The sequence below is a fragment of the Scylla paramamosain genome, chromosome 9 (assembly GCF_035594125.1).
Source record: "Scylla paramamosain isolate STU-SP2022 chromosome 9, ASM3559412v1, whole genome shotgun sequence".
NCBI lineage: Eukaryota > Metazoa > Arthropoda > Malacostraca > Decapoda > Portunidae > Scylla > Scylla paramamosain.
Genome location: NC_087159.1, coordinates 3,962,501 through 3,970,894, shown reverse-complemented (window position 1 = coordinate 3,970,894; position 8,394 = coordinate 3,962,501). Strand labels below are relative to the sequence as shown.

At 44.7% G+C, this 8,394-nt stretch overlaps 2 non-coding genes across 2 annotated transcripts; both read left to right on the top strand.

Annotated features, from left to right (window-relative positions):
• The first annotated feature begins 526 nt into the window (after positions 1-526).
• Trnav-aac (transfer RNA valine (anticodon AAC)) lies at positions 527-599 on the top strand. The gene has a single exon. It is a non-coding gene; the product is annotated as a tRNA-Val (tRNA).
• Positions 600-1,753: 1,154 nt separating this feature from the next.
• On the top strand, positions 1,754-1,826 carry Trnav-aac (transfer RNA valine (anticodon AAC)). The gene has a single exon. It is a non-coding gene; the product is annotated as a tRNA-Val (tRNA).
• The last annotated feature ends 6,568 nt before the right edge of the window (positions 1,827-8,394 follow it).

Here is an 8,394-nt window from a genome sequence, read left to right as displayed (position 1 = left end):
TGACTCCTGCCGCCGGAGAGACTGTCCTGAGGCGCCTCTCTGCTCCTGGAGGTTAATACTTTTAACAGTGCTGTTTATGATACTTTAAGGTCACGCATTTCTAAACGCATTGTTCTGTTATTACTGTTTATAAAGGCCACAGAAGTGATCAGTTGGGGTTTTGTGGGGTGTTTTTTTTTTTTCTGTCGTACGTATTCCTTGTTAAACCGTCATTAGAAAGATGAAAGAACTCTTGAAAGTTACAGTGACCTTCACCACAGTCTGTTACAAGTAATCTAGATCAGACACTGAATAGTTTATGAATACGGATGTTTTACTTTAAATTTCCATGTGATATACTGAGGTGGAGTACTCAGCCTTATAACGATCCCTTCGGCAGGTTACTTCTCACTCTTCATAGCGCTTGTCTTTCTGGAGACTAGCTCGCTCCCCATTGTACTATTGATATGTATGTAGAAGCAGACAGACGAATATTATTACTAGAAAATGAAGCTTTACCAACCGACACTACCTTCCGGGATAACAAGTGCTCATGGTGTAGCGGCTATCACGTCTGTCTAACACACAGAAGGTCCCAGGTTCGAGCCCTGGTGAGCACACTTCGTTTTCCTTTATTTTTTACCCTATGGATGTTGCAGGTATGGGAAGAGCGAGCATTTACACCATCTCACCTCTCGACTCCTCACTTTTCTTATTCGCCCCCTTCCAGACCCAAAGTGGACCTAAGGGACACAGTGTACTCTGGTATTCTCGGACACTATTTACACTAGACTAATCAGTGGCTAGTGTAGGTCTGACAGCTGAGCCAATAGGCGTGGGTCCCTGAGAGTGCGGCGCCTGCTGGTCGATTGCTACAGTTGGGGGGAGCCTGGGAGAGTGATACTCTTACCTGCCCGGGTGTGTGGGAGAAGGTGGGTCTGTCCGCCTTTCTCTGATGCTGGGGGCGATGGGGAGCTACATATCTTTCTCAATAAGTTGTGGAGATTTTATATGATGTATTTTTATTATTATTATTATTATTATTATTATTATTATTATTATTATTATTATTATTATTATTATTATTTTTTTTATGGCTCCAGTCTTTCATGTTGAATTATTTTTCTTTTACTGTAGCCATTTAAGCCATTTAAGTGTTTAATTTCATATGAGGATATAGTTTTTGATATCACTATTATTTTTTTTTCCTTGTATCAGTGTGTGTGTGTGTGTGTGTGTGTGTGTGTGTGTGTGTGTGTGTGTGTGTGTGTGTGTGTGTCTTTCCTTCAGGGCTGTGGTAGCTGTGGTCGAGGTTGGTAGAGGAAAGGATTGTGATGAGAATTATGTAGAATTAGATTGGTAGGAGGAGGAGGAGGAGGAGGAGGAGGAGGAGGAGGAGGAGGAGGAGGAGGAGGAGGAGGAGGAGGAGGAGGCAGGATTAGGTGGGAGAGAATTCAGCAGAGAAGAACGATGGAGATGGGGATTATCATATGATATGTAGGAGGAACCATCATCATCGTCACACACACACACACACACACACACACACACACACACACACACACACACACACACACACACACACACACACACACACACAGTTCTCATACGCAGGATAATTATCTCCCTAATTATTTCTCAGCTTTCAATCAACGCTGCTAATAACACGCCCCAATCACCACAAATAATCACACGCCAGGCAAAGCTGCCACTCGTAGCCACATAGCGCACTGCAAGGCTGTCTATGAATATCAAATTAGAAGGAGCTCCGTAAGTGCTCATGGTGTAGCGGCTATCACGTCTGTCTAACACACAGAAGGTCCCAGGTTCGAGCCCTGGTGAGCACAGTACGTTTTATTTCCTGTTGCTGAGGCCGAAAGGAGGAAGGCAGTGCGTGCAGCGTCTCCCCTCCCGCCTCGACTCCTCCCGGCCTCCCTCCCACCTCCTGTTTCTCCCTAAGGGCTGTAGAGGAGAGGCATTTCACATGGTTGTAATGATATAAATAAATAAATCACCGCCAGGTAATTATCGTCTAATTAGCTGAATACCTGTTGTTGGCAAGTTAATGGAAGCCTGTAATTGTGTGCGTGGCGGGCCGTCCCACGCCGCCCGACGGGGCTCACGGCGCCTCGCTCCCTAGGCGACGGCAGGGCGGCGGGCGGGCGGGCTTTGTGTTGTAACGTCCTTCCTGCCCACCCTCTTCCTTCCTCCTCTCGCCGCCACCACTTACTCCCCGTTAATCTTCATCGTCCTGCCGCCAGTCACTGCATTGTCCATCCTTTACTGCCCTTGCCTTCCCTTCAGTCCCTCCACTCACCTCTCTTCACCCTCCACCGCCTCTCCTTGTCTCTTTCCTCACTCTTCGCCCCCACTCTTCTCCATCACTCTCCACCATCCACTCTTATCGCTTACACGCCTCACTCCTCCATCCTTTACCTTACTATTGTCTTTTCTCCACTCTGTCTGGTAACCTTGTATCTACTCTTGCTTACTGATAGCTCTTCCTCTTCCTCCTTCCTCTCCTCCTCTTCTTCCCCTTCTTCTTTTACCTTTATAGCTTTCCCTCGTGTCCTGGCTTATTTGGTCCTCCCTGTTACTTTTTCCTTTCTCTTCCCTTTACATTGCCCTATTTGACTCTTCCCTTTGTGTACCCTATGCTTCCCCATCTACTTCCTATCTGCCTTTCAGTGTTCTCTGGCCTCCGCTCCGCCTCCACTCTGATACAGCCTGCCTTGCCTGTGCTGTCTCCACCCTCTCCCACACTCTTCATCTTGTCTAGCCTCCCCTTTCCCTCACCATTAATGCATTCCCTTCCTTTCCCTTCCTTTCCCTTCCTCATTTGTGTTTTCTCTTCCATTTCTAACTTCTGTCAACTTTCCTCCTTTTTTATTTCTCTTTTTCTTTCCTGTTGACATTTTCCTTACTACATATATACATACGTACATACATACATACATACATACATACATACATACATACATACATACATGCACGTATTACATACATAAACATATCTTACCACCTCCACCCCTACCACCACCACCACCTCCACTCCAACAATCACCACCACCACCACCACCACCACCACCACTTCAGCTACAAATGCGGAGAATGGCACGGCAGTTAAATTCGTTAATCCAGATGCAAATTCAATTTTCGTCTTGCAATACAAATTTATTTTATTCTAGTTAAGGGATTCGCTTGTCCATTAAAACACTCCCTCGTCTTAAATTGGTTGGGATGAGGCTGGGGAGTGGTGGTGATACTGTGGTGGTGGTGGTGGTGGTGGTGGTGGTAGTGGTGGTGATGGTAGTGGTGGTAGTCGTAGTGGTGGTAGTGGTGGTGGTGGTGGGGGATAATGTTACAGATGAACCTTTTTGAAGTCATTGTGGTGATGATGGTGATATATGATGTTAGTGATGTGATGATAGTGATGATGCCTTACGTATTGGTCGTGGGGTGGTGATATTAAAGTGCTGGAGTGGTGGTGGTGGTTGTGATGTCCAAGTTATGTGCCACCTTGGCTGAAGTGAGGCGATGAACTGGGAAAAAAAAAAAAAAAAAAAAAAAAAAAAAAAAAAAAAAAAAAAAATATATATATATATATATATATATATATATATATATATATATATATATATATATATATATATATATATATATATATATATATATATATATATATATATATATATATATATATATATATATATATATATATATATATATATATTTTAGCAAACAGCCTTGGAAGGACCTAAAAGGTCTGTTGGTGTTTGACTTTCCTTTCCTTTATATTCCTCCTCCTCCTCCTCCTCCTCCGTTATATCACTTAAGATGCACCTCTTTTAATTAGTCGTGAAAGCTTAACTACTTTGAGGGAGGGAGGGAAAGAAGGAGGGAGGTGTGAGGGACGCAAGGGAAAAAAAGCGTAAAGAGGAAAATAAGTGTGTAAAAATAAAGATGGGGATGCGGGGCACAAAGAAGAGTTGGATAAGTAGGTAGTTACAAAAACATAAGTCTTGTATCTGTTCATGAGATCACCACCACCACCACCACCACCACCACCACCACGGCCCGTCTTGCAGGAGTGGAGATCCTGGCGGCGTGCCGTGATCGACCCCCGGCGCTGCACATTAGCACGGAGGTGTAATATAGATAATTGAGTTCCGCCAGAATTATCGGGGCGGTGCGGCGCCGAGGATACGCGTGGTATTAAAATGATTGCCTCCTATGGATTACTCATTACGGCGCCGACTGAGGGGCTCGAACTGGGGGCAGGACGTTCCAACCCGCCAGGACGCGTCACGGCTGTCAGGGTTTCTGTAAAAGGTGACGTCAGTGTCCTGTTGGGTTGTAATGTGAATGTTCTGTTGGGATGTGACGTGTGCTCTGTAGGGCTGTGACGCAGATGTTCCAGTGACGCAGGTGGTCCACTGACGCAGGTGTTCCCGTGACGCAGGTGTGCCGCAGGGTCAGGTGGTGCAGCTGTCGGCCGCCACTGTTTTGTCAGTTTTGTAAAAGTCTGACGCGTTTTTGGAGTGAATATTGGACAGGGGAATTATTGACAGGCTGTGAAGCGCAGGGGAAGCACGGCGCCCCCACACGCAGCCAGCGGTCGTGCACACCCTGGCATCACTATTGCTGCTGCTGCTGCTGCTGCGTGCACGACACAACACCAAATAGAAATTCATTGGCTTTTCGCTTTTATGCTTTTGTGAACATTTGTCTGTGTATGTTTTCCTTTCTGAGTGTCGTGTGACGCAATTTCATATCCACTTTGCAAGCGGTTCTCATGGGAGGAGGGGGAGGGCGGGCCGGATCATGGAGGCAGGCGGCCGGCCACCCGCACCCCGCCTCGCCCGCCTCTTTTATTTACAAAATGGGATGCCCGCGACCCTGCGTCCGGCCAAAAACAGCGTCAATTTGCTGGAAAATGACGAGGGTATTGACCATTAGAATTACAGGAGAGAGAGAGAGAGAGAGAGAGAGAGAGAGAGAGAGAGAGAGAGAGAGAGAGAGAGAGAGAGAGAGAGAGAGAGAGAGAGAGAACCATACAGGTCTTCCAGCTGGAGTCATTAGCGTACCACTATATTTCAGTTTGCAATGAGTTTCCTTGCCAGCGAGTCTCTCTTTTATGGCTTATGTGTAGTGAATTGAAAAACATATACGGCCAGGGAGGAGGAGAGAGAGAGAGAGAGAGAGAGAGAGAGAGAGAGAGAGAGAGAGAGAGAGAGAGAGAGAGAGAGAGAGAGGTGGCTTTTATAGAGTGCAGGAGGGGAAAAATAGCAGACAACGGAGGTAACTGGCAGAGTGGAGACACAAGGGACACACACACACACACACACACACACACACACACACACACACACACACACACACACACACAGGGTTGTCCTTTACTGAAACTTTTGTGGCTGAGTTTTATTTTGTTGCTATGAATAATAATGGTAATAATAATAATAACAATAATAATAATGGTGATAAAAATAATAATAATAATAATAATAATAATAATAATGATAAAGATGACGATGATGATAATAATAACAATAATAATAATAATAATAATAATGATAATAATAATAATAATAATAATAATAATAATAATAATAATAGTAGTAGTAGTAATAGTAGTAGTAGTAGTAATAGTAGTAGTAGTAGTAGTAATAGTAGTAGTAGTAGTAATAGTAGTAGTAGTAGTAGTAATAGTAGTAGTAGTAGTAATGATGATTCAGGAGATATTACTTCAACTACTTCTACTACTATTACTACTACTACTACTACTACTACTACTACTAGAGAGAGAGAGAGAGAGAGAGAGAGAGAGAGAGAGAGAGAGAGAGAGAGAGAGAGAGAGAGAGAGAGAGAGAGAGAGAGAGAAATACGAACCTTTTTTTCTCTATATCTGTGGCCTAACGTCACATCCACCCACCCACCCACCCACCCACACACACACACACACACCCACACACACACACACAAACGATCATACAGCGTGAATGGTGTCTAGATTGCGTGTGGTATCAAGTGTACCCTACATGCATACCTCCTCTCCCCTCACCCTCCCCCTTCCCCTCCTCTCCCTCACCCCCTGACACCAGCTGTAGCGGCCGCAGAATTATATTTCACCATCGGAACTCGTAGGCAATTCAGGATTTTCCCATCGACAAGCCAATCTCCGCGCCACCGTCCCCGCTCGGCACAACGGCACGCGGAAAGGCAAAAGGCGAGATTCCCGGGAGTGCTTTGATGTGCGGCAGGGTGGGGCGGCGAGGACAGTTGGCCACACTCACCCCGAACGCCCCTACGTATGCCCACCCAGCCAAAAAGTCACCGCTATCCGTAACGCTTGCCTCTATGTACCCCTGTCTCTCCCTCTCTACCTACCAGTCTCTCTCTCTCTCTCTGTGCTTCCGCTCCTCTACCGTCATCCCTCGCCTCTGGTTCTGTCTCCTCGTCCACTCTTTCTAGTTGTTGCTCTTTCTAGTTGAGCCTCCTAGTTCATGGTCGTTGATTGGTGGTATAGACTCGTGTTTCATTCCTACACACACACACACAGACACACACACACACACACACGTTGAGTATTAAAGGAGGGGAAAGAGGAGGAAAAGGTGGAAATAATATACAAATGGAGGAAAAAGAGTAACAAGATCAAGATATAGAGGAAAGAAAAGGGGACAGATATTTTGGTAGTGCTATACTATTAGGAGGAGGAGGAGGAGGAGGAGGAGGAGGAGGAGGAGGGAAAGAAGGAAGTGGAAAGGGAAGAGGTGGAAGGGTAAAGGAACAGGATGTGTGTGTGTGTGTGTGTGTGTGTGTGTGTGTGTGTGTGTGTGTGTGTGTGTGTATGTGTGTGTGTGTGTTAATAAAAGTCACGTGTGCAATTATATACGAGTGTTGTTTGTGGCGGGAACGTATTTTATTATGTCGTTTGGAAATTAATTAGGCGTTGTGCAACCTTCCGTCTTTCTGTCTGTGTGTGTGTGTTTGTTTGTGTGTTTGTTGTGTTTGTATGTTTTTGTCTCTCTCTCTCTCTCTCTCTCTCTCTCTCTCTCTCTCTCTCTCTCTCTCTCTCTCTCTCTCTCTCTCTCTCTCTCTCTCTCTCTCTCCGTGTTCAAACCTCACGCTTCCAAAAAATAAAACGAACACAATTTTCATTTCTTTTATCAAATTGCGGGATTTCTGTCATTTCCGGTTTTTTGCGTGATTTTTCTCAATTCTCTCTCTCTCTCTCTCTCTCTCTCTCTCTCTCTCTCTCTCTCTCTCTCTCTCTCTCTCTCTCTCTCTCTCTCTCTCTCTCTCTCTCTCTCTCTCTGTGTGTGTGTGTGTGTGTGTGTGTGTGTGTGTGTGTGTGTGTGTGTGTGTGTGTGTGTGTGTGTGTGTGTCTCATTTCATTTTTACCTTACGTACGTTCAACAAACTTTCACATATTTCATCTAATTTTTCCTTCCGTCTCGTCGCTCTTTTTCTTTCACACTTCACAACCTTTCTTTCCTCCTTGCACTCCCTGTATACCCACCCACTACTCTCTCACCACCCTCCCTTCCTCCCTTCCCCCGTCCCTCCACCTGTCCCTGCCCTGCCCTGCCCTTCTCTTCCCTTCCCAGCAGGTGAGAAACGTGACGCTCATGGCCAGTTTGTTCTCAAGACACTGCGCTTTTTTCCCTCCTCCTTCTCACACCTTTTCTTCGGGATATCCTTCTGGGTCCTGCGTCCTCCATTGCTAAGTTATTCGAAGTCTTTTTTATCCTTTTTTGTGTTAGATCGTCTGGTTACTTTATTTATTTATTTATTTATTTATTTTTTTGTTTTGTTTTTAGACGAGGTTCTTTCTGGCTCTTTGTACTCGTAGGGACAGGTACTCTTGTGTGTGTGTGTGTGTGTGTGTGTGTGTGTGTGTGTGTGTGTGTGTGTTGGGAACAGAGATGGAGTTTAATTAGATTTAAGCACAGGGTTGAATGTGCCCGCTGACCAAGGCGTATTTAATTAATTAACTACTGCTGCTGCTGCTGCTGCTACTATTGCTACTGCTGCTGCTGCTACTACTACTACTACTACTACTACTACTACTACTACTACTACTACTACTACTACTACTACTACTACTACTACTACTACTACTACTACTACTACTACTACTACTACTACTACTACTACTACTACTACTACTACTACTCCTCACTACTACCACTGTTATTGTTATCACTCGATTTCAATTAAGCGTGGGCGTGAAAAGAGGAATTTGAATAGACCATATAAAGAAAATTGACGTAAAGTTGTAGAATAAAATAGATATTGATTTTTATTTTGTTATTTTTCACTTAATATTCTTTTGTAGTTATTCATCGTTGCTTCCCATGCATGCTTGATTACTAATATTATTTTTTCTGTTTCTTTTCAGATTGGATT